This window comes from Macaca nemestrina, chromosome 12 (genome assembly GCF_043159975.1).
Source record: "Macaca nemestrina isolate mMacNem1 chromosome 12, mMacNem.hap1, whole genome shotgun sequence".
NCBI classification, from domain to species: domain Eukaryota; kingdom Metazoa; phylum Chordata; class Mammalia; order Primates; family Cercopithecidae; genus Macaca; species Macaca nemestrina.
The window spans coordinates 133,047,258-133,072,841 of record NC_092136.1 but is presented as its reverse complement, the minus strand read 5'-3'; the positions used below and the strand labels follow the sequence as shown (position 1 = coordinate 133,072,841).

The 25,584-nt window shown below is 44.8% G+C and overlaps 1 protein-coding gene across 4 annotated transcripts in view; it reads left to right on the top strand.

Moving 5' to 3' along the window:
- LOC105476165 (opioid binding protein/cell adhesion molecule like) overlaps positions 1–25,584 on the top strand; it is a 1,438,816-nt gene that overhangs the window by 175,556 nt on the left and 1,237,676 nt on the right. For 3 of the 4 annotated variants that reach the window (XM_071076066.1, XM_071076068.1, XM_071076067.1), the window contains 2 exons: positions 1,615–1,798; positions 4,799–4,935. The gene's annotated coding sequence lies outside the window, so the exon portion shown is untranslated. The remainder of the gene's footprint in view (positions 1–1,614; positions 1,799–4,798; positions 4,936–25,584) is intronic. The other variant, XM_071076069.1, reaches the window with a different exon arrangement.

Below are 25,584 nucleotides of genomic sequence, written 5' to 3'. Positions count from 1 at the left end.
CTGGTTGGGGGCTGCGTGTTGCAAGTTCTAAAAGCTCCAAGGTGTTCTTATGCGCAGGTAGGGGAGGCTCCTGTGCACACTAGACAGTTCAGGCTTCTGCGTAGAAGATGCAGGCGGAATCTCTTCCTTGCTCGCTCACTGTTTGCCTCTGGGTGGGGACTTCTGCTCGCGGAGCCTCACTGCATGAAGAGGAGGTAGTGGCCCCGCGTGGTCCAGTTGAGGGTCCTCTGGAAGAGTTAATGAGCCCCTGGGTGTGAGCACCCTCTTCCACTGACCCCAGCTTTGTGGAGTAAGCCGCCAGCCCTGCAGCACCCTTTGGGACTGTTTCTGCTCCTCTCCAGCCATTCTTTCTTCTGGGGTCTGTGCCTGTCTGGATGACAGATGCAAAGGGCACAAGAGTCTGGGACAGGCAGGGACCCAGGCAGGTTCTGACTGCTGCTGTGTGTCAGGTAATGAGGAGGGAGGGCTCTGGGCAGGCAACCGCTTCCACGCCGCCTTGTCCACCTCCACATTCTCCTGACTTATTACATTGTAATAAATTGAACCATTCCACTTCATTATTTCATATATGAGGAGATTTATAGATTGTCCTGGTGGCTGAAGAGGCAGTGATTAAGGAAGCAGCGTGCTAATGAATAAGGCTGGGCACAAAGCCGTTTTAATTAATGCACAGCCCAGGGGCTGTAAACCGCTTGCTGATAACAAACCTGCCCATCGAAGAGTTGAACTGACAACGTCCTACAGAATAAAGGCTGATGGTGACATGGGGGAGTCATTCAAGTGACAACTAAGGCTGCTAACCTCACTCTCTCTCCCTACTCCTGGGCTCACTATGGCAGAGCCACCCAATACATATTTATTTATTTTTTCCTGCAAAATAGTTACTACTCTCTGGTTCCCTGACACCCCACTGTCCTCCACCTCCCCATGGAGCATCCCAGATCATACTCAAACTTCCTGAAGGTTTGTCTGGTCAGATTCACGGAGCAGGATGCCTGTTGTTCTTCACAAAGCCCCAGTGATATCATTCTTTTCTCCCAAACTTCTTCCAGAGCTCTGGAGATTTAGTCAAGTCCAGTGTGCTTGAAAAGATTTTTTTTTTCTCTTTCCTTTTTCACTTTTGGTGGAACAATCCCTGTTGGCAGCTTGGCTTTGGAGGGTTTCATCTTACCAGCAACTTGGCTGCCATGGGCCTGGCTTCCCAGTGTGAAGGTGCAGGGTTCTCTGAGCGAGTCCACGCATTCTGCATCCTTGTCACACTGCTCTACACCCTGGAGTTTTCAGTAAAGGCTCTTTCCTGACAAATTAAGTCCAAAGGGTGACAGGAAACACAGTAACCTTTCTCTGTTCTTTTCATGGTTTCCTGCCAGGATTTGCTGTTTGGAGACGTGGGAACGCCGCACTGAGATGACTTTTCAGCCAGCTGATAACTGATGCTTTCGGCCACGACACAGAGCATTATTAGTAGTGCAACTGACTAACATGAAAAATAGTGATTCTCATAACAAAAGGAATGTAGCCACAATAAGAGAAAAATCCTAGCCAACAGAATGATCTGACGGAAAACGCTACTGATAATGAAATGGGGTTTATTGAATTAACTGTTCCATTTAGCAGACACATGAGCGGAACCCAGGATGGAAGAACGTAATCACCAGCGTGACTCCGGCGATGGAACTGAACTAGATGCGGAGACTGGGGAGCAGCAGAGTCAACTCAGTTATCATCTCGGCGGCCGGGCTGCCGTCCAGCTCACAGAAGCCATCTGATCCGGAAAAGATTTCCGACGCCTGCTGGAGTAAGTTTGGCAATAAGTTGTTATTGCATCTGGCCTCCTACCTACAAAAACTGCCCCGATGGAAAGGTGATACTGTGTGATGAGTTACCCCGTCCTCCTGCGACTGCTCTCTCTGTCATGTTTTCAGAGCAGCCCTCCCAGTCAGGAGAAGCAGTCGCATTCCATCTGGGGACGTCTGAGAGGAGATGCAGAAGCCAGCAGCTGATTTTCCTCCCCTGCCCCTTCCCTTGAATAAACACCCTTGGTGCATGCTGGCCCTGACTCCTGGCTGTCCCCTGTGGTGCACGGCTGGGTCCTGGTGGCTTCTCTGTGGCTGCAAGTCCCCCCCGGGTCTCTGATGTTTCTAGGCACCCCTCTACTCTTGCTCTCTGAGCTGTGTCTTTCCTGCTAGCGCTGTCTCCATTCTCCTCTCACACACACAGTCTTTTCTCCCCCACAGAAGGCAGCTGCAATATTTGCCTAAAAACTGGAAGCTTTAAAAAATTCCAGGAGGCTGAGGCAGGAGAATCGCTTGAAGCCAGGAGGTGGAGGTTGCAGTGAGCCAAGATCGCGCCACTGCACTCCAGCCTGGGTGGCAGAGTGAGACTCAGTCTCAAAAAAAAAAAAAAAAAAAAAAAAATTCCAGAAAAGTCTGGGTGGGTTGGGGAATTAATGTCTTAATGTAATATATTAAGAACAGATTAATCCAGAAATAACAGCAATAGTGCATTTTCTCCTAACCTTTCATGAACGATTCCCATATTATTTAAGTTACCTGCTTTTTTATGTTACCTCCCTCTGAGACTTAGAAAAATTGAGGCACCTAGGAGGTTTGTGACTGAGCCAGGATTAGTGGTACAGTAGAGGCAAGACAAAAAACGGTGAGACTGTAAGTAGGAGCTCGCCCATGAGGGACCTGTTGCCTTGGTGAGCTATACGCTACTTACCTCTGATTTTTAACGAGCAGTTCTGAGCGATCACTGGGCATTTTATGACTAAGATGGGGAGGAGCCTGAGGCCGAGAGCTTGGGCAGGAGGATGACCGGCAGAATTTTGTAATTTTCATGTAATTATACTACGTCCCACTTTCTGCAATATCCCCAGACTGCCGGTTGCCTGTCAGATATATTTTAGAAATGAAATTGAGGAGGAGAGTGCATTTGGGAAATAATAGAACTCAGTTCTAAGTAACACATTAAGCTTAATTTTTAATGGTGGAGAATCTTACGGACACACCATCTGTAAATGTGGACGATTAAGCAACACAAAACACAGGAATTTTGGTTGGCAGAGCACGCAGCATGGCGGCCCAGCATGCCACTAAAATCCAGGGAAAACGGCTTCTTAACCCACGCTTACCTGCAAAACCTACTCTGGCTCAAGTATAAGGAAAGGCCTGGCCGGGAAGGAGGACACCAAAAGAAACTGGAATCCAGCAGGAGGACTAAATAGGGACAGCTGTTTTTCTCCTTTGCCTGAGCAGCGCTGGCTCTTGAGAACTGCTGGAAACTAGGAAGAAAGAGGATGGGTTTATTTTCTGGGACCATAGCTGTCTGTGACACCTCTGTGGAGGGAGCAAACCTTTGTAATTGAGGTTTTTAAAGGATATATAGATATTGTTTATTTGCCCTTAAATTCACTCACACTGATCAGAATGTCAGTAATTTTGGCCATCTCCAGCTGCCATCTCCAGCTGCCTTCTGCTTCCTTGTATTCTTTCTAAGAGTGAACTTACTTAACCTTCCTTTTCCCTTCTTGCCCCTTAGATTATTTTGAAAGGCACCACCACTTCTAGAGGAGGTTCTCGTGTTTAATATGCTTTCCAGCACTTTCTTCTAGTTCCTGTACCATTGAGCTGACCAGAAAAATTGAATCAATACATCTGCTTAAAAAGATATGAAATCCAGTATGTAGAAAGATCTGTCAAAGGTCAATCAAAAAGGTGTGGCAACCGAGGAATACTATGCAGCCATAACAAAGAATGAAATAATGTCCTTTGCAGCAGCATGGATGCAGCTGGAGGCCATTATCCTAAATGAATTAATGCAGGAGCAGAAAACCAAATATCACATCTTCTGACTTATGTGGGGGAGCTAAACGTTGGGCATGGACATAAAGATAAGAACAGTAGAAAATGGAGGCTACTAGAGGGGGCAAGGAAGGACAGAAGAAAGGGCTAAACATCTACCTCTCAGGTACTATGTTCACTACCTGGGTGACGATTCAACTGAAGCCCAAACCTCAGTCATGCAATATATCCATGTAAAAACCTGACATGCACTGTGGGAGGCTGAGGCAGGCAGAAAGCCAGGAGTTTGAGACCAGCCTGGCCAATAGGGCGAAACCCCACCTCTACCAAAAAGACAAAAATTAGCTGGATGTGATGGCGGGCCCCTGTAATCCCAGCTACTCAGGAGGCTGAGGCACGAGAATCACTTGAACCCGGGAGGCAGAGGTTGCAGCGAGCCGAGATCACGCCACTGCACTCCGGTCTGGGCGAGAGTGAGACTCTATCTCAAAACAAAAACAAAAACAAAAACAAAAAATACCCCTGCACATGTGCCCCTAGAATCTAAAATTTTAAAAAAGGGGTGGCAAATTCAAAGGCCCGAGGGTACTGGCATTTCACATAAGTGAGTGAGATGATGGACATCCAGTGATGCCAAGTGGCTCACACTAAGACCAGGTGTGACACATCCAGCTGTTGTTACCTTTTACAGCACCTTTCCAGGTAAAGCCAAATGACTCCAAAATACCCAGAGGGCTGTCCGTTGTTCCACATGTGGTTGATTTGTGGTGCTGGTGGCTATGTGTGTCCAGACAAGTGCACCTCCCAGCTGCAGAGACAACCTGGCCTCGTGGCCAAGGAAGCTCAGTGGTGACACATTTCCCTGGTGACCCTCATGTCAGATGGATGTCTTTCAATCCCTTCCTCAGCAAACCATCTCCTATCACTAGCCAATCCTAAAATCTCTTCTTCCTCTGTTTTTTCTTTCCTCATTTTTCTATTTTTTTCCATAGGCTGTTTCCATACAGGCAGAGGCCAGTGTCATCTCCAGCACCTGGGAGACATAAAGAGCCAGTGGCCTTCCTCTGAGATAATCTCAAATGAATATGCTTGACCCAGATGAGGGAAGGATCACACAGACTCTGTCGAGGTATGTGGCAGTTGATAAATCATTTTCAATAAGCTATTATTCTCTTACTTAAAGCATTCTTGTTTCACTGTAAACAGTTGTTATTTTCTTAGTTGGGTTTAGAAAACATCCTACTATCCCCATCCTTGCAACTAGTTCTGATACATTTAGTATCTTAGTCACCTCTCAACTCCATGGACTCCATTTCCTAAGTGCCATGAGACATGTTCCTGGGGAAACCCTCGTCCCAGGCAATGATTTGAGAGCAGGAGGAGGGAAGCAGGGCCCAGTGGCTCTATAGTCAGGTCAGAGGCCTCAGCTGACCCCACAGGGGGTTCTGGAAGCTAGCTTCATCCTTCAGAGCTGTCCCTGATCAGTGCAACAGGCCAGGCCTTTATTCCGCCTTGCTGAGCCCTTAGCAAGGCTGCCTCTCTGGCAGGGGCCTTCCTGGGGAGGGACACAGCAGTGAGGTGGCTGCAGTGCTCCTGGGGGTGGGCTCCTCTGTCTGGGCCTGGGGTCTGGTTTGTGCACCAGGAAGTTTATGTAAGGGGAAGATTCCCACCTCATTTCTCTCTGGTCGAGATATTTTGTTTGTGAAGTCGCACAGGAGATAAGATTAACTTTTGGCTTTAAGAGTGTGTAACACTGAGACTCCAGCCTGGCTATGATGTATGGATGAAACATCAAGTTCTCTTTCTTTACACCCTCCCTCTTCACCCTTTCTGCTTGTTTTCTGTACAATTCTGTGACAATGTGCATGGTTCTCTCGCCACAAAACCTCTGCTGGCTCGCTGACAGCATTTTGTAGCTGTCTCTAAGTGACATCTAAAGCCTGTTGCAGGGAAACAGAATGACATGCCGCTATATTTTGGGGATACTTAGAGCATTATCTGAAAGCCTACTCAGGAAGAAGTTTACAACACGGGCTTGCCTGTGCTGAGGTTGTTAGCAGGTGCGGGCTCCTTCGCCCCCATGTCCCACTTAGGGAGGCTCACCTGGAAGGCCTCGCAGGACTGGATTCTCAATCTGTGCTTCACATTCGCCACCTGGTTCACCGGCGTCTCTCCTCAGGGGTCTCTCGCAGGTATGGCTGTGGTGGGTCGGCATCCAACGGCGGGGCAGAGATAAGCCACAGCGCTTCCAGGATCCCACGTAAAAAGAAAACAAAATTCAAAAGATGGTGCTGCGACCTGCGGTGTTGATATTTGCGGGGTGATGGATGAACGTGGCGAGCCAGGCAGTGTAGCCTGATCAGGGTGAAATGGCTGAGCAGAGGAGCAGCGAGTGAATCAATCATGGGACCCGCTCCACCCGCAGCTGGGTTCATCAGCTTCACAGCCTGTCTCTACAGGCTTATAAATTACCCCTGATGGAGGGCTGGCATGTTGGGCCAGGTTGTGGTGACTTCTCCAGCAGAGAGCAATAGGCTGCGGTGAACAGAAGCAACAGAACTTTGATGAACTCCGGTGAGATAGTTGGTGACGCTCTCCTGCTTGCTTTGATAAACCCATATATTTTGTGCCCAAGCTTAAATCCTCCAGCAAAAAAACAAAGACTTGGACTTAATTTAACATACCTATGTAGTGTACCATAGCACTGGAGAGCGTGGCCTGCTTCAGTCCTGGCCTCACTTGCTAGTTATATGACCCGGATGGTTTACCTAATTAACGTCTTTGTCCCTTGGACTCCTTACTTTTGAAAATGGCAATAAAATATATGGGGCTCCTTCCTTATGAAGCTCTTAGTTTTTCATAGAATTGAATTAGTTAATATTTATAAATCAGCATTAATAATTTTAGCAGTTGTAATTATGGGCTTAGATCGTATTGCCTGGTCAACCTCAACTCCACTCAGTTTTGGAAGACTAGCTCATCTCTTCCTTTGCTGATAAACAACATCCTCTATGTCACCCTAAATGACACGTAGCCACGTCTACTCTTACTTATTCTCTTTCAATCGACAAAATGAAGTGTGTCTTCTGTTCAAGGCCAGCCCTTCTGTCTGCGACTCTTCACCTCCCCTTCCCGGTCTTTCTGTGTTGACTCCGTGTCCTACATTGCCAATTACTGTTCTCTCTCTTCATGGTGTTTTGTTTCCTTTCTTTCTTCTTTTTCTTTTTGTGACAGAGTTTCACTCTTGTTGCCCAAGCTGGAGTGCAATGGCACAATCTCGGCTCACCACAACCTCCACCTCCCGTGTTCAAGTGATTCTCCTGCCTTAGCCTCCCGAGTAGCTGGGATTACAGGCATGCGGCACCAAGCCCAGCTAATTTTGTATTTTTAGTAGAAATCGGGTTCCTCCATGTTGGTCAGGCTGGTCTCGAATTCCCGACCTCAGTTGATCCGCCCGCCTTGACCTCCCGAAGTGCTGGGATTACAGGCATGAGCCACCGCGCCCAACCTGTTTTGTTTTCTTCCTAGTAGTCTCCCGTCCTTATCCTCTCTAGATATCTAACTCTCTCCAGTTCAAAAACAACAAACAAATTAAACAAACTTCTGTTGATTCTGAATCCTAATCTAGTTACTCTTGTATTTTTCTCTCTCATACTCACCTAAACATTTCAAAAGAGTGTTCTAAACTTTATGTCTCTACTTCCTCACCTTTTAGTCATTTTTCTGTTTTACCAATAGCATCTTAATTATTCTATTAAAATGTTAAAAGGATCCTGATCTGTTGAAATTATTCTAGCAAAGTCACCAGTGATTTTTTTATTGCCAAATCCAATGAACAAGTTTAGTCTTTATTTTTTTAGTTATTGCTGCTGATAATTCCTTTCTTGATCCTCTATTCTCTTGACTTACATTATGCCACATTATTCTGATTCCTTAAAGATTGCTTTGGGTTCTGTGTTTTTAGTGTAGTTCCTTCTAAGTAGTCTCTAGTATGATTTTAATTACATTGTTGCATGTAAGAATTCCTTAGAAGAATGTTTTTAAATTTCCAAACAGTAGGTATTTGTTTACTTATTTTGCTGTCCTTTTTTTGTTGTTGGTATCTAGTTTTATTACATTCAAGTCAGAAAATGACCTGTGTATTTTGGAACATGTTGAAGTTTTCCTTTTAGTTAAACTATGATCATGTTTTTATCAATGTTTGATGGGCATTTGAAAAAATACATATTCTCTTCTTTGTATGTATACGCATATATGCAGATACATATGAGGTTTGTTAATCATGTTATTCAAATACCGTCTACCATTACTTTTTCGTCTATTTGGTTTTTCAGTTCATGAGAGTTTCATTAAAATCTCTTACACCATTTACTTCAAATATCTTTTTCTGTTCCTATGTTCAATGCATAAATGTTCATTACTGTGATACCTTCTTGGAGAATTGTACCTTTTATTTCTATAAACTATCCCTGTTGTACATTTCTCTCCTTCACTTGGATGTTCCCTCTTTTGCCTTCTTCAAGAGCCATTCTGCAGGGTTCCAGTCTTGCCCCTGCACTCTCGTGTTACCCATATTCCCTGAGGAGGCTCCCATTCTTGGGTGTCAAATGCCTTACACACACACACACACACACACACACACACACACACACACACATATTCAAATTTAAAGCTTGAGTGCAGACATTCACCTGTTTCAGACCCACTGTGCCTGGCTTTCTGATGAGCCTCTCCACCTGGATACTGAGGTCTCAGAGCCCTGAACTCAGTCTGTCCAAAACTGCTCTCACCATTTCACCTGTAAACTTCTCTGGAGCTATCTTCTGGCTCCCTTCACAGCTTCACCATTTACCCAACCATCAGATAAAAACCTTAAGAGTTGAAAAACTTAGGTCTGTTGACTTTTTGGGGCACAAGGAAAAATAATCTGGAGGAAATTGTGATTCATACATTAGGGAGAAATTCCTTTCTTAATTTTCACAGTAGCTTAAATGAAAGAGTGATGACCACCCTACCTCACGGCCACGTAGCCCTCTCTTCCAGATGAAATCAACCTGAGCATTTGAGAATGGGGGTCCTGGCTGAGGCCGCAGTGGTGGAAATCAAAGACCCCAGGATGGCCATCACGAGTTCTGAATCCAGGTTAACTACTAGGTGCTCTTGGGCTATTGGTTTCCGAGATACTCAATTTTTTTTATCTTGGAATTATTATGAAAATTAAATACATTTATAAGGATGGAGGGTTTTTTTTTCTTGAGTGTACCAGAAAAATGATTTTCATTCGTTCTTTATCTGATTTCAATGATTTAGAAAGTTAATGAACACATGTACAGACTGACCTGTTTAATACTCAAACACCATCAAGACCATCTTTCTCTGATGTAGCCCTATATCAAAACACAATGGCTGTGGGCCCTTAAAATAATGTCTCCTTTATTTAAAGATATGTGGTCTACCCTCATTTTTCTCTGCCTTTGATAAATCACCTACATTCATTTAACCTTTTTCCTGAGTTTTCACTCTCCACCCCTTTAATCATTTTCACTGCTCTGTCTTGGACCCCCTCCAATTTCTCTGTACCTTTTGGAAAATTAGAATCCCCAAACTGCACATAACACTCTAATAAGGGCCAAGTCAATGCCAAATATAGCTCATGACACTCTTTCTTGTCACTTGAGTGACAGACAACACTGTTAAGACTTCTCAGTAGCTTAACAGTGTTAAAAGACACACATCTACATTGCAGACCCCAAGATCAAGCTTCAAGGATGTGATCGGCATGCACTCGTGGAAGAAACTTAATGCTGTTATTGATCCTCTCTGGAGAATGAGAAGATGTGCCCAGAATTTTTAGAGGATACAGCCTAACGTGTCTCATGCATGGACCCAAGGGAGCCATATTCATTCGGGGTTTGGGAGAAAAGTGCAGTGTTTGGACTTCCAGATTTTTGATAATAATAGAGACAATTCTCCTACCATTAAACCCCTACCATTTCAGGGTCATCTTGATATAGTTACACAGACTCTAGTTATTTAGCTTGCGTGATTACTCTAAGTTTCCTTCTTCCACGGAAAGAAAGCATTTAACTTTCTTAGTTTCAGAGTGGAGGGTTGCACAGGGACTAGTGAGAAATAGAATCTGGAGCAGGAGGCAAATTAGTGCTGATAAGTGGCCTGATGGGTGTCCTGGAAAGTCTGAAATATTGGAGGCTCATTACATGGAAGGCAATGTGATTCAGTGAGCTATGGAACCAGTGACGTAAGGAAGGAAATTAAATTGGGAGTGGCGGGCAGTGGGAGAGAAGAATTTGGTTCAGAAAATTTTACCAGGGTTAGAAGTTTAGGGACATTTGAGTGAAGATAGAAAGTGATGGTTTTCAGAAAGAAGGGGGATTGGGCAGTCCAGCGTAGAGGTGCCTTATTCTAGTGTGTGGTTCCTCCAGCCTCCTGCTGTGGAAAGCGGCTAAGCAGGTGGAAGATCTTGCAGCCAGACACCTGAGCAAGGGGCAGAACAGGCACACAGGTGTTCAGTTGGCATCCTGGAGGCCAAGAAGGTTGACAGCAGGGTCACTCTCTGCTAGAACCCAGAAGTGGTAGTGGGAGACGGCGAACCATGCTGCCGACTACTGTCTTTCTCAACTGGCTCACGGCAGGAACCAGAGCCGTTCCTCTTCCTCTCTCCTTGCGTGGATGAGGCTGAGCTCACGCTGAACCAGTTAAACTTTTCCCACAGTTGGGAATGATGGAGAGTGGATTGTTTTGGCTAGAACTAGATGAGGACAGGTGGTGCCACCTGCTACAAGTGATTTCCTTCCAGTTGGCTCTAGAGCCACCATTCTTGGTCTTTTGCAGTTTGGTGGGGCTGGTAGGGAGGGGAGGGAAGGGGAAGGTGGTGGGTAAGGGAGAGAATCTGGATTTGCAGTGAGTCATAATGGGCTTTCACAGGTTGGCAACCCCTTTCGGATACAGCAGCAGATGCATTGGCATTGAGAGATGATTGTATAAGGACATGTTTGAATTACTGATGTTCCAGGATCCCTGTGGTGGCCCTTTCTACTGCAGATGCTTGAGACCTTTCCACACTTCATCAAGGTGACAAAAAGTGCTTGTCATTTTAGAAGGCTGCAGTTCCTTGGAGCCAAGAGTCGTGATAAGAAGCCATCAGAGAGGCCTGTTCTCCTTTAGCTATTTTCCCTGGTGGGAAGCCGTCCGCCCACCGGTCCAGACACAAAAGCTGTCCAGGAGCTGCCTTTGGGCCTTCATGTAGTTCAACCACAGCAAGCCATTTGGACAATTTTTCTCTGGAGCAGGACGTGGGGTGTCTAAAACTCACCTCATTAATCACTGAAGGTGGCACTCTAATCTCTTGCAAGCCTGGTTGTGTCCGAAAGCCCATACCTCCACGTGCTGGTCTAGTGTTTGAATACAGACGTGCCCAGTGTCGAAAGGGTTCTCTTGTGGGGCTGCTGTGGCTGAGGGCAGCCTGCTGTAGACCAGCTCTCTGAGCTTTCTGTGCTGCTGTGGCTGAGGGCAGCCTGCTGTAGACCAGCTCTCTGAGCTTTCTGTGTTTCTCAGCTGGTGAAGGAGATGCCTTGTTTATAAATATTGGGAAGGAAAAGCAGGTGCAGGTGGCAGGGCCACCGTTGGAGGCAGAGAGGAGGTGGGGTGGGCAAACCAACCACGCATAGTTGGTGATTGTTCAGACGAAGATCAGAGACTCCTTCAGCTTCCATGGGCTGTTTCTGACTCTGTAAGGCTGCTGGGGGCCGCTCTGGCTGAGATTCTGGGGGCCTCTTGTCTTCCATTACTCTAGTCTGCTGTATGCACCTAAACCCATTTACAGTTCCAGAGGGCAGGGACAGTGAGACACGACACGCCCCTTCCTGAGGGATGGCCTCACAATTACCGAGGTCTACCTCGGCCAGACACTAAGCCTTGGCATACATTATGTTTGATCCTCACTCTGTCCCTATGGGATGGGCATTATTTCCGTAGTAGCTTGAGCGGGGGCACAGCAGGTGGGGGTAACTGGGAGATAATAATGTCCCTGGGGTAGGGATGATGACTGTATGGGTTAGAAGGGCAGGGAAGAGCGGGAATGCTGCCAGGAGGGGCAAATTAAACAGAAGCAACCAGTGTGTGGAGTGTGGTCTCCAGGCTTTCGAGGGAGAGGCCTGTGGCTGAAGCGGGAATCCGGGCAGATTTTGTTTTTCTGGCTAATTGGACGCTTGTTCACAGTGTCTTCCCACTCACAGAACCAGGCAACAAAGAAGTCTGTGGCGTTCACAGGAGGGAAACAAAGCAAAACGAAGCCCCGACCAGTGCAGTGCTATTAATTCAAATTAATGACCCTCACCTACAAATAAAGCTGGTGCCTGGCAGATCGCTGGCGCTTGGAGAGCTGCAATGAGAACAAACAGGGGCTTTGCCGTCTGGCCAGGCAATCTATGCCTCCTGCCTGTCGCTGGCCGCCCTGCACCCGCCTCTTACAGGTGTTACCTGTCTCCTGCGAATTCTCCCATCCCACTCCCCACTTCCCTGGGGGGTCTGCCAGTCCAGGGTTGGCCTGGAGGGTGGGCTTATTTCATAAGAAAGGCCGACTGAAAGGGCCCAGATGCAAAGTTACACTGCTCTGTGGAACTGGGAGGACACCCACAGAGAGATGTGTCTGAAATGGGTGGAGGTCTCTGGGCATCGCTGGCAGGGGCGGGTGCCTGATTGTCATTTAGGGACATTTCTGCCTTGATCTGTCACTCTTATTTATCTCTGCCAAAATAAAGATGTGTTTGATGCTAAAGACTTCTTTTATTCAGCCTCTCAGTCACTCCAGCACGGTAGTCAGAGATGAATACAACGTTGCCCTTAAGCTACAACCTGATCTCAAAAACCCTTTGAAGAAGGTAAGCATAGTTTTACTTTAAGACTGGGGACTCAGGGAAGTTAAGAAATTCTCTGAAAGTCACTCAGCAAGTACATGTTAAAGACAGGGTACAAATCCAAGTCCTCTCATTCCAAAGATTTATTTTAATTTTAACACCTATCTGGTGTTTTCCCCTTTGTTCTCTTCAGCATCAAGGCAGAACATTAAAGTAACTAATTTTCAGAAGGATCACAGAGAGTTAGAACTGGAACCATCCTTGAAAATCCCCCAGTTTCCCTCCCAGACTTTGCAGAGTGAAGCTGGGGCCAGGGCAGTAAAGGGGAGGGGATGTCCTGCCCTGCACGTTGCAGTGAGGTGGGGGTGTCAAGGCCACAGGCCCGTTCTCTTTCACTCAGGAGAGATTCTCAACAGGGGAAAAGGCTGGGACATGTGTGTTCCCATGCATGTAGCCGCATGTGTGAACACAGGCACATGGACCCCAAAGGCAGCCTGTGTGGTTTATGCCGTGTATGTCCTGCCCCTCTGTCATTCTGGTAAGAGCTGTATTCGATCCTGAGATAGCTTGCCTGCAAGCTGGGATCTTTGTCTCCTGCTCTATCTGAGGGGTCAGGGGAAGCCTTTCTTTGGAGTAAATGGAAATCCAGAGGATCCCTGCCCCACACTTGACCCAATCCCTGAGGATTACTTTTTCAGAGAAATTCAAACCCTGATTTTCTAGATTGCATCCTTGATGACGGGAGGCATTGCTGTTTAAATCACGTTTTCTTTTCTGTGAAGAGGGAATCTCGTTCTTCGTAAGCGCTTCCATACATCTAACTGCAAACACAAAGCCCCTGAAAAGTTAGTGGATCTTGGATTTGTCCCATGTTTGCTAATTGCCAGAGACCTTTCTATTTAAACAAGTGCTTCTTTCATTGCAGTCTTTGCGCAAACACAGCTTTGGAGAGAGTTTATATTTTTAGGGGAAAGTAAAAGCTCTGCATTGTGCTATACTAGCAACTGTGGATGATGTGGAAACCTGGTTGCCAGGCTCAGTGTTTCCTGCTTTAGGAGCTGTACCCAAATGCTTCTCCTTGCTATTTCACTTCATTCTTTCATTCATTCATTCAGAAAATCCATACTGAATACCTTCTGTGCACCTGGCACTGTGCTAATTGCCGAGAATATAGAGGAGAAATAATTTCTAAACAATTTACCCAAGAACTTCACAGCCTATTGAGGAACAAAGGCCATCACACAGACGTTATACAGAAAACAATCATTTGAAAGTACAAAGTAAAGAAAAGGGACTTCTAACCTCTTCAACGGGTGCGGAGAAGGGAGTTATAGCAAAGCTTCCTGAAAGAGGAAGTTAAGTTATAACTTAAAATGAGGAACAGAAATTAGCAATGTGGAGAAATGAGGGATGGTCAGTGCAATTTAAGTTGAGAGAGTAGTGTTTTAAAAAGATTCATGGCCGGGCTCAGCATGGAGATCGTCTAAATATTTGGACCTGGACATCAGGTGAGCTATTCCAGGGAGAGCACATTTGCTGGGGCGATCCTGGAGCACATAGATTTTAATGGATGGGCAGGACGAAGAAGAGCTCGTGGAGCACACTGGATTCCAGCCACTAGAGACCAGGCGAAACCAGGGCAGAGAAGTTAGAGGAGGGTAAAATTTCAAAGATAGAATTGCTAATAGTGTCAAATGCTGCACAACGATTACAAAAGATAGAAAAACTATCCATTGAATTAAAAAATGGTAGAGACTATGGTTGTCTTTAGGAAGGGAGGAAATGGAGTAACTTCTCTCAGAAAGCCAGGCTGTGAAGCAAAGGACAGAAACGGATCAGTAGATAGACAGGCATGTGAGACTGAGAAGCTGATCACCTCCACACCACATAGTTTAGGTGCTGCATTTGTGGTGGCCAGTCTTAGGGAAGAGGATGGCAGTAAAAACTGCAAATCATGAACTAACCAAACAGCAGGATGATTGGTTTGGGAAGGGAAGAAAGTTACTCCAAGGAGATCAAGAGAAAATGGCAAAGTTGGAACTACTCATTGAAAATAGTTTCCTGATTCATATATCAGGAAGAGTTTCTGATTATGAAATCCCTTTCTTACAGTGTTGTGATTAAGAACGTGGGCTCTAGAATCAAATTGCTTTGGTTCAAATTTTAGTTCTGCCGTTTACGAACCGTGTGAGCTTAGGAGCGTTGCTTAACTTCTCCGTGCTTTAGGTCATTTGCTTGTTAAGTGAAAATGGTGATAGAACCTCCCTTGTAGGATCACTATCGCAATGACAAATAAATGTATTTTAAACACTGCATATTTTCTGAAACACAGTAATCATTCAATAAATATTAGCTACATTCTCCTTATAATATTTTGCATCTACGTAGTGCTTTTAATCATATGTAATGTTTGCAGCTTCTACACACGTTTATTAACACTACAGAACAAGAAAGACTACTAACTGTGAAAATAGCGTGGTATTACATCTACATGGTTCTTCCACAATTTAAACCAACTTATGGGAAGACTGAGACCCAGAGATTTAAGTAACTTTTCTGAAGTTATACAGCTAGTAGGCAGAGACATAACTTATCCCTATATTTTCTGATTTTATGTTTGGTGTTCTTCCCCTTATTATTATAGAATTTCAGATTTCAGGAGGACTTTCGGTTGGTGATTGGAACAAGAGGGACTTGTTATATTATCCCCACCAAAATGTTATTTTTATTAGTATTTTCCTCAGTCAACATTTTGGTTAATATATCTTTTTACACTTTTACTTTCAACGTATCAGCACTTTTTTAAAATGTATGTTGTATATTTTGCATTTTCTTATATGGTACCCGGCCCATAGCAAGCACTTCTCTTTCTCCTTTATTGAACTTCCTTCCCCTTCTTCTGTGCTCTTTTTCCCCTTCTTCTCTCCCTGTCTTATTTTCTTGGTCTCATTTCCTTAAGATAATGATCCTCAAACATAGTATTCTTTAGAATCTCTTGAGGAACTCGTTAAAAAGAAGAGTCCCGGGTTTTACCTGAGAGATTGTAATTAATTAGGTCTAGGGTCAGAACAAGAAGGAGCATGTATTATAAAAATCTCCCTTCCACTTTGGGAGGCTGAGGCAGGTAGATCACGAGGTCAGGAGTTTGAGACCAGCCTGGCCAAGATGGTGAAATCCTGTCTCTACTAAAAATACAAAAATTAGCCAGGCAGGGTGGCAGGCACTGTAATCTCAGTTACTCAGGAGGTTGAGGCAGGAGAATCGCTTGAACCCGGGAGGTGGAGGTTGCAGTGAGCTGAGATTGTGCCATTGCACTCTAGCCTGCTGACAGAGTGAGACTCCATCTAAAAAATTTTTTTTAAAACTCCATTCATTCTGTTACTGGTGGATCTTCTCTTGAAAATAGGTTTTCCTCAGTGTTTAGGTTAAATCCATGGAAAGAATTGCAGTTGCTGAATGAGTATATTTTCATTTTGGGGAAAAGGACATAAAGCCACAGTGTTGGCAGGTTCTGGCCGTTCATGGGATTTGGAATTTGGAGAGAGATTTGCTAGTTTTACTATCACATGTGGAAAGCAGCTGATCCAAGAATGGGATAGCAAAGGGGAGGTGGCTACTGCTGGGAGAGCTGGAAATACACTTGGCTCTGAGGGAGGCAAATGGGGTGCACTCTCGTTTCAAACAGGCCGCTGAAATAGCTCTGGTTAGGGATGAGTTTAATGAGTCCTGCCAACTATTTATCCTTCCATTCAATAAGCATCTATTGAGACAAGTATGATGAGAGGAAATAAGAATATAATGATAAGAAAAACCTAAACCTATTTCCAAGGGAATCACAGTTCAGTGGAAGCAGGTAGGGGCTAGGGGAGGAATACAGTGAAGTGGAAGAGACCGGAATAAAAGGTTACAGACCGGTGAGGCTACAGTTGCCCTGAAAGTTCCTTGGGAGGCTTCAAAGAGAAGTGGAAATTTACGCTGGCTCTTGATGACTAAGTAGAATCTCCCCCAAAGTGGAAGAATTTATTGCAGCTGATGAAAGAGCTTGGTGGACAGTTATATTAGTATAAAATAGCATGATTGTCGCTCATCACGGGGTTCAGTGAATAATTTTCAGAACCCAAAACTCCTTAAATCACCTTTCTTGTCTCTCTTTCAAGGTTCTGCAGCATCGGTGGTGAATTATCTGTTTCTCCGGCCAGCATCGGTTGCTCCTCCTCAGGCCGCAGTGGCCTCTGGTTCCCTCCTTCCTGAGTGGTCTGTAGTTTGCTTGTCTCGCTACATTTCCATGACCTCTCCAGCTCCTTGCGATCAGCGCTTCTCCCTCACTGTCTCCTTCAATCGGCCTCTCTACTTACTGTATTTGACTGCACCCATCTTTCTGTTAGTCTCTCTTCATCCTCTTCCAGCTGTGCAAAAACAGCCAAGTCATCTCAGATACTGACTTACTATTTTCTCAGAGAGTTAACTTCTTTCAAAGGAGTGTTGGTCTCTGAAGACGATGAAGGGGAGGTTGCCGATTGCAGGGACCTCATGGGAGATCATGACTTATGGTGAAATTTCAGCATGATGATAATGAGGACAATGATACTATCAAAACCTGAGATTTAAGGAATCCCTTGCAAAGGTATATAGGAGTGTGTTGAGGGGCCTCTCTTCTCCTGTAGCATGCTGAGCAGGAGGTTTGCAAATAGTACTGCAGTTGCTTATCTGGAAGGTCTCTCAGTTTCAAGAAGATTGGGGCTTAGAATGCCGGATAAATCTCCTGCCAAGTCAGCAAATGATAAAGTCTGTCAGTCCGTGTGACTCACCAATAATTCAGATCTCTGTCCATCGCTGCTTGACTGCACTTACGTTTGGTTTCCATTTCCTTCCATTTTCACAAGTCTCATATGTTTTGTTCTAACCTTCCCAATGGATATGTGAGATGAAAAAACAGCCAGCCTATATTTGGGGACCACAGTAAATCAGACAGAAAAAGATGGTGGAGTCTGGCAAAGTCTCCTTTCTAGAAGAGTTACCAAATGTTACTAAGCTGTCTAATTTCCCTTTCAAAAAGGAGAAGAGATGCTTCAGGCAGTAGGCAGGAAGCCGGGTTCCCACGGATGGGTGGGTGCAATGAAAGAAGGGAGAGAACAGGAGTGTCTATTTAGTTTGTGCCCCTGATTTTAAGCAGAACATCAGTCAAATCACACCAGGAAGGTCCAGGTTCTTTTTGTATTTAAATGCTGGAAAAAGACACAGTTTCTGTAAAAATTATGAAAAAATTATTTTATAACCTTATAACTTTTGTAGTAAGAAATCCATAATCAAAATTAACAAATATTTACTGAGTCTTAATTGTCATTCATCGATTACTTCTTATGTCCCAGGAGCTGTTCTCAGAGCTTGACATACAAGATCCTATTAGAGCCAAACAGTGATTACATTAAGTGTTACTAGATTTATTGTACAGATAAGAAACTGAGGCATAGAAAAATCACTTCTTCAAGGTCACATGGGCGGTCAGTGGCAAAGCCCTGGTTTCTTTGACTTGAAATTGTGTGCTCCTGGATGCTGCTCTCTACTGTGTACGCACAAGACACGAAGATGTGCTTAGAAGTATCACGGTCTCTATTTTCCGTGCACACATCTTGTTATAGATTCTAAATTCTTCACACTTCATTTAAACCTGCTGATTCTCTTTTACTCTTAGAAAAGAGAAAAATAAAAAATGGTTAATCTTAATCATAAATATAAACAGTTACTAAGTCACTTTTTAAAACTTATTTTGATGGTTAAAGGAATCCTATAACCCATCTTTCGGTGCATTATCAATTATTATTGTTGTTCTCTGTGTTTCGAAGCTCTTACTGGCATTTCTTATGTGGCATATTTCTAAGTGAATATATTACTTTTTATAGAGAATCAGTGTTATGTCCTATGAGAGAAAAGAGTCCACCATTGTTATAGACCAATCTGTTCTCATAGTGGTCTTCTTTCTCTCCCTTCCCACCAAAACCCTCAACCCTAACTCTGAGACCAAGTAGCTAACTGTGATCTCTAAAATATTATTAATGAGAACTCAGACTTGTGAGTTTGTGGGCACTTGGAAGCTGTGGCCTTCAACATCTGTGCTTTTCCCTACAGTTCTACCCCTTGCCATCTTCCCATTGCACACAGTTCATCAGAGCTGCTGCGTGTGTGCCCTGCTGTCTTTTAGCCAGGCCGAGGTGTATAAATAAACTAGGCTCATCCTAGATGTCTCTTTTGAATTTGAATCTTAAGCTAAGTGAAAAAGAGACTTAAAAGGCTTGTGTTTTTCTATTTGACCATCCTATTTCTGTCACATAACCATGCCCACATTCTTGCTTCTTAGACATGTAGAGCTGTCTTGGTTTTTGCAGATTTCCAACCTGAGTACTTGACTTTTTACGCCAGAATTCCTGTTTGCTTAAATTGGCTAGAAGTGGGTTCTCTTGCTTGCAACCAAATAACCTCAACTAACTCTCTTCCTGCTTACCCCCCCCCCCCCCCGTTCATTCATTTAATCAGTAAATACTGAGAATCTACTGTGTTCCAGGTACTTGGCAGAGACTGATACTATAGCTGTAACCCTGGCAAATAACATCACTGCTCTCAAAAGACTTCCCATGGTGGGAAAATCAGAGAAATAGGCAGTTCCAGTTTGTTATAATAAGGATCCTATTGCACTTTATGGAAAGTGCATCCACTTAAGACTTCCAGAAAGGTCAATCAGAGAAAGCTTCCTGGAGGAAGTAAAATGTATACACAAAGTGGAAGGACAAGTAAGAGTTTGCCAGGTGAAGTGGTGGGGAAAGAATGTTCTCAGACAAGGGAAAGTGGAGGATCTATGGAGAGCTGGAGGGAAGAGACAGCAGATGCATTTGGAGAACTAAGAGCAATTTGACCTGGCTAGAGCATAGAACACCATGGGAATGGGGATGAATTAGATGGAAGATATGGAGCAGATAAAAACAGATTATGAAGGACTTTATAGGTCCTCCTAAGGAATTTCTACCTAAATAGAGTCAATGGGAAGCCACTGAAGAATTTTAAACATTGAAGTGAACTACGGTTTTGTGTTTTTGAATGACGTTCCTGACTACAGGATAGAAAATGTCTTGTCTTGGAGGAGGGCAGATTGGCCCCCTGCAGGCCTGTGGCCAGAAACCTAGGCAATGACTGAAGCCAGAGTTGCAATAACGGGGATGGAGAGCAGAAGACTACAGAGGGAGTAAAATCTGGATTGCAGATGGCATCATGGTCTTTTGGACAAGGGATTGAGGCTGAGTGAGGGCAGAGCAGAGGATGAGGAACAAGTATGTACTGTGAGCAAGCAGGAGGAAGGTTGGGCTATGCACGAGACCAGAAGCACAGGCACATGACCAGATTCGGGGTGAAATAACGAATCCCTTCTCTCAAAGTTGGCCTTTGGCCTGTGCCCTCTAATCTGAAAGTATTAGAGAGTATCAGCAAGATAAGCCAAGTGCGTATGTGTGAATTTGTGGGTAGTGGGAATTAATCTTTTTGTTCTGCTTGAAGAATGAGAGAATGAATGAAATGTGTGAAAAGGTGAGGGTCTGCTTTGTCTGACGATCCTACGCAAAATGTGAAATGATGAGCGTCCTGGGTTAAGCTTTGCTGTTTGGAGTTGGGTCTTTTGGGAGAGAAATCGTTCTTGGCCACAACAGAGCTGGTTGTGCATTCCATTAGCAGCAAGAGCCCATAGTGTGTACACCTCCAGGCCATTTGTCTCACTGAGAGCTGGGTGTGTGGGAGTGTTTACACCGGGGCTCTTTCAGCCCAGGCTGGTGGATAATGAATGAGTTTGTTTTTGAGCTGGTGAGTTGGAGCTGACACAATGCCGGCAGGTGCCTTTGTCTCAATCCCCTCCATCCGTCTTTATCGGATTTGCCAGACTCTCCCTCACTCTCTTTTCTTTCTTCCCTTTACATTGAAGGCAGCTGGGAATGGATCTGCAGGAGGACTCTCCCAGGACAATAATGATGGTGGGAACGTCCTCTGTGTGTTCATGCCTTTTCTGATAATTGTTGTCCACCCCCAACCTGTCTTCCACCGTCATCTGTTATGTCTTGAGTAGACCAAGGAGAATTGCATTCTAAAGAAATTGTTACCAGACATTTCCCAGGATGATTTTTTCCCAGTAATGAACTTAATTGATCTTTCATTTTTTCTCTCTGTGTTTTTGTCTGTTTCTTCACAGAGGATGAAGGGGAATGTTAGGGACTTTAGCTATAGTCTCATGTGGACTCATTGTCTCATAGCGAGTTTCTTGTTTCCTTCTCTGTCTGAAAACTTCCATTTAACCTCTAGACCCGACCTGAATGCCATCTTCTGGGACACCTCGACCCCTCCCACTTTGCTCCTCCTGGTTTTCAGCGACAGTAACCAGCATATTCAGTTGCCCAAGCCAGAAACCTGACTTTGACTCCCTCCTATTCTTCATCTCCCACATTGCATTGATGATCAGATTCTGTCACCATAATCTCTTAATATCCCTTATTACTTTTGCAGCTATACCCCCATAGCATCTTTTTTTTCAGGCCACTATCATTTTTGGTCAAAATTTTAATTGTAGAATTAGGATCTTAAAGATTCAGACAGATTTTTGTAGAGTTCATATACATTATTGTTTTTTTTTCATCTGAACGATTCTAAGAACATCCTAATTGTTAGAGGCAGGAACTTCCTGCCTTCAAATGTGTCCTATTTGCACTTCCCTAGTCCATGTTTAGAGGATATAAAGAAAAGCCTGACCATTTTATTCCCTTGTTTAAAATTTTTCAATGGGTTTCCACTGTTCTTAAGATTGGACAAACTACTAAGCATCTTATGGCTAAAGTCAGGCTTACAGTTGGAGCTCCCTTTTCCTTGAAAGTCTCTTACGGCCGGGCGCGGTGGCTCAAGCCTGTAATCCCAGCACTTTGGGAGGCCGAGACGGGCGGATCACGAGGTCAGGAGATCGAGACCATCCTGGCTAGCACGGTGAAACCCCGTCTCTACTAAAAAATACAAAAAACTAGCCGGGCGAGGTGGCGGGTGCCTGTAGTCCCAGCTACTCGGGAGGCTGAGGCAGGAGAATGGCATAAACCTGGGAGGCGGAGCTTGCAGTGAGCTGAGATTCGGCCACTGCACTCCAGCCTGGGCGACAGAGCGAGACTCCGTCTCAAAAAAAAAAAAAAAAAAAAAAAAAAAAAGAAAGTCTCTTACTATCATTTCCCTTAAAGGTTTGTGCTCCAAATTAAATATGTTAGCATTTAACCTTGTACTTCCTTCTTCCTAGGATGGCTGTGCTCTTCCTCCTTTCTCCTTTACTGTCACCTGGATACATTCCACTCACTGTTCATTTCAACTTGCATGTCATATCTCCCAGAAATCTTTTCCTGACCTCCTGCTAGCCCGGGCCACACGCCCTCCCATGTGCTCCAAAAACTCCCCATATCACTCATGTCACCATTCATTACAGTGTGTTGGAAATACCTCTTTGCATATTGCACTAGACAGTAAGCTTTTTTTTAAGGGCAGGATTGCATCTTATTCATGATTAGTTTATTCTTAGTGCTTGTTCTGGTATATCAGGTGCTTAATTATTAGAAGGCCACAGGAAGTATTGTTTATTATTTCCTCTGGATTCTCTGCTAGGCACCTTGTTTATATATTTATAAAGGCATGAACAACGTCGCTTTGTAATTTTCGGTTATGTGTTCGTGTCCCCCACTAGGTGGTGTGTTCCTCATTGGCTGGGACTGTATTGTACTCATCTCTGTATCCTGTATGGGACATAATACAGTTTCTAGACCATAGTAGGCACCCACTACATGTTGGTTCTTGCTAGACATTGAAGGTGCCGTGATGAACAAATCCTTATGCTCTCAATATTGATATAGTTTAAGTTCCTGTCATTAATCAGCTATGTGATCTGAAAAAACAGCATTCTCACCTATACAATGAACAATTCCTCCATGACTTTTTTTAAAACTTAAGGTTGTTTCTTCCAGAACTAGCATTCTAGAATTCTGACACTTGATGCAGTGTGCGTGCTGCTTATGATGAGATGGGAATGGCATAAAAGATGTTGGAAGGTGTCGTTCTTTTTAAAAGCCTTCTCTGTGTTGCAGCTCATGCTCAATTTGTATAGCTGAGGCTGGTTTGTGGGTGTGGGGCCCAAGATTATGTTCTGTTGTTTGCAGGAAGCCCCTCTTAAATCCCTAGGTCCTCAGGCAAGCCCTGTTATCTCTATATCCAGGCAGCCCCAGGCAGCCCCAGGCAGCAGATCTGGAAATCCTTGGGAGATTACCATGGAATGCAAACACTCAGCGCCACCCTGTGCTAAGAGCCAGAGGTGAGATGGAATGGGAGGGAGTTCCTGCTGTTGCAAAAGCCTGGTAGCTGTTCTGGTAAGTTTTAGGAAGTAGCTGAGACTCTTGATTCTTTTTCTTGTCCTAGTGTGGATGCTAAGTTTGGGAAGACAAAACAGACTATATATGCATGGTCTTTCTCAATCCTGCCCAGCCAGGATGATGTGGAGAAGATCATCTGGGCGCCTCTTGGCAGAAGGTAATCACTTCCCAAGATCCTGGTGAACATCTCCGGGAAGAAGGGGACTTTGCCTCCCGAACAGACACCCAGTAGCTGTCCCCTTCCATCTTCTATGAACACTGAGGGCACACAAGGGTATGATTAAGCTACACCCTGCCTCTCCCCTTCTCAAGAGGTGAACAGGGCATTCATGCAGCCTGGAGCTCCCGTTGCGTCCCCTATTCCTGGGAGCACCTCAAGGCTGAGTGTCAACTGCTCACAGTTACCTCCTTGGCTCCCCAAAGCCCATCTCCTCACAGGAGCCTGGCTGGGAGGCCAAAGTTTGCAAATCCGTTTGGGGAAATAGAAGCCTTTTAACCTAATTTCTTCCTCAGAATTGTTTATGTCCCTGATCAAAAAAGCACTCTTTTACCCTTGCAGTGTCTTCTAAATGATGTCAGATGTTACAGATGTCACCCGGCGGCAGGATTCTCGCGTTTCAGGCTGCTTAATGCTTTGGAAATGATGTAAGGCGAGCTCTGAGTGAAGTGCAGTGGTGGGGAAAGCTTATTTCCAGGGTCCAGCATCCCCAACCCATCTGCATTAGGGAGACCCATGAATTATGGCAGCTGAGCAGGCCTCAGAATGATGGTTCCCGCAATTGCTGAAGACAGGCCTAGGAAGCTCCATTTACCAAAGTGCCCTCCAGTGGCGTCTTTGCTAGCAGGCACTGAATGTGTATAATGGGGAAGTCCTGGAAGATTCTCTCTCTTTTCTGACTTGGTTAGGGAGGGGCGTCTGTTCTGAGGTGCATAAACCCTAATGATTTGGGTCAGATTTAGTGCCATCGCTATCTTATTACCTGAGGGTTCCCCAGCCTGGCCTGACTGCTGGAGAGTGAAGAACAATGGTACCCCAAAGATTAGGATGTTCTTATCTACAAAATGGGGACAATGGGAGCTCTTTTTCACAGAGTTTTTCCTCAGTCACTTTGTGAATCCTCAGATGTGATACGGAGGGCAGTTGGCTACCTCAGAGTTTTCACATCATTCTGTTTATTTCCATCGTAGCATTTATCACCCTCTGAAATTATCCTGTTTATTTTTTTGTTTGTTGTTTATTGTTTGCTTTCTTGCCCTAACACCCATTGAAATGTAAGACCTGCAGTCAGGGAGTTCTGTATTTCCAGATTCTAACTATGTTAGATTAGACTGTAGCAGGCCAGTGATCTCTCTGAGAACAACTAGACATTTCAAGTAAAAAACGTGGATTTGAAGACTGAGGCATTGAGGACTGGAGGTCCAAAATACCCTCAAAGGGGAATCCTCAGGGGCGTAATGTGATATTCCACAGATCTTTTCTGGGAGATTAGGTAGTGTTTTCTGATTCTGGGCTTAAAACAAGGGTCTGAGAATTCAGACAGAGTTTCAGGTCAGAGGACCACTGCTAAGATGCCCAGAAATGAGCAGAACTTTTGGCAATCTTCTGGGAGCTAGAGAGACAAAAGTTACAGATTTGAGGGGCTAGGATCCTGGTCAGAAGGGTAGGCTGGAGAATTGAGCCAAAATTTGGGCAGTGTTTGCTCAAGATGTCTGCCAAAGTCTGAGATTGCAGAGACAGGAAGCTAAGAACCTTAGCATAAAATCTGTGAAAAGCAATGCACAGACTGTAGTAGTCTTATAATAATAAGAAAGCCAGAATCAGAGTTAAGAACCCACCAATGTGGCCGGGCGTGGTGGCTCAAGCCTGTAATCCCAGCACTTTGGGAGGCCGAGACGGGCGGATCACGAGGTCAGGAGATCGAGACCATCCTGGCTAACACGGTGAAACCCCATCTCTACTAAAAAATACAAAAAACTAGCCAGGCGAGGTGGCGGGCGCCTGTAGTCCCAGCTACTTGGGAGGCTGAGGCAGGAGAATGGTCTAAACCCGGGAGGCGGAGCTTGCAGTGAGCTGAGATCCGGCCACTGCACCCCAGCCTGGGCAACAGAGCAAGACTCTGTCTCAAAAAAAAAAAAAAAAAAAAAAAAAAAAAAAAAAGAACCCACCAATGTGAGTGGTACCTGGTGAAAACCCCAGGCTCTCTGGCAGGAGTTGAAGGGGAAGCCAGCAGTAGACAGAGCCTTACCAAAGCTGTGCTCCTTCCTCACCGTGGTGTTGTTAAGGTCCCAGTTCCACATTCTCTGCCCAGCAGAAGAAGGGGCCAACTCTCTCTGGAGGAATATAATATCATTTGGAGCTGCTATATGTTATTATTTTGGGTGTGATGCAGTCAGTAAAAAAATTGCCAAACCTGACAAGCAATGAGACTGAAAACCAAGAGGTGAAAAAACAGACTATAGCTAATTCTAATACCCAAATCA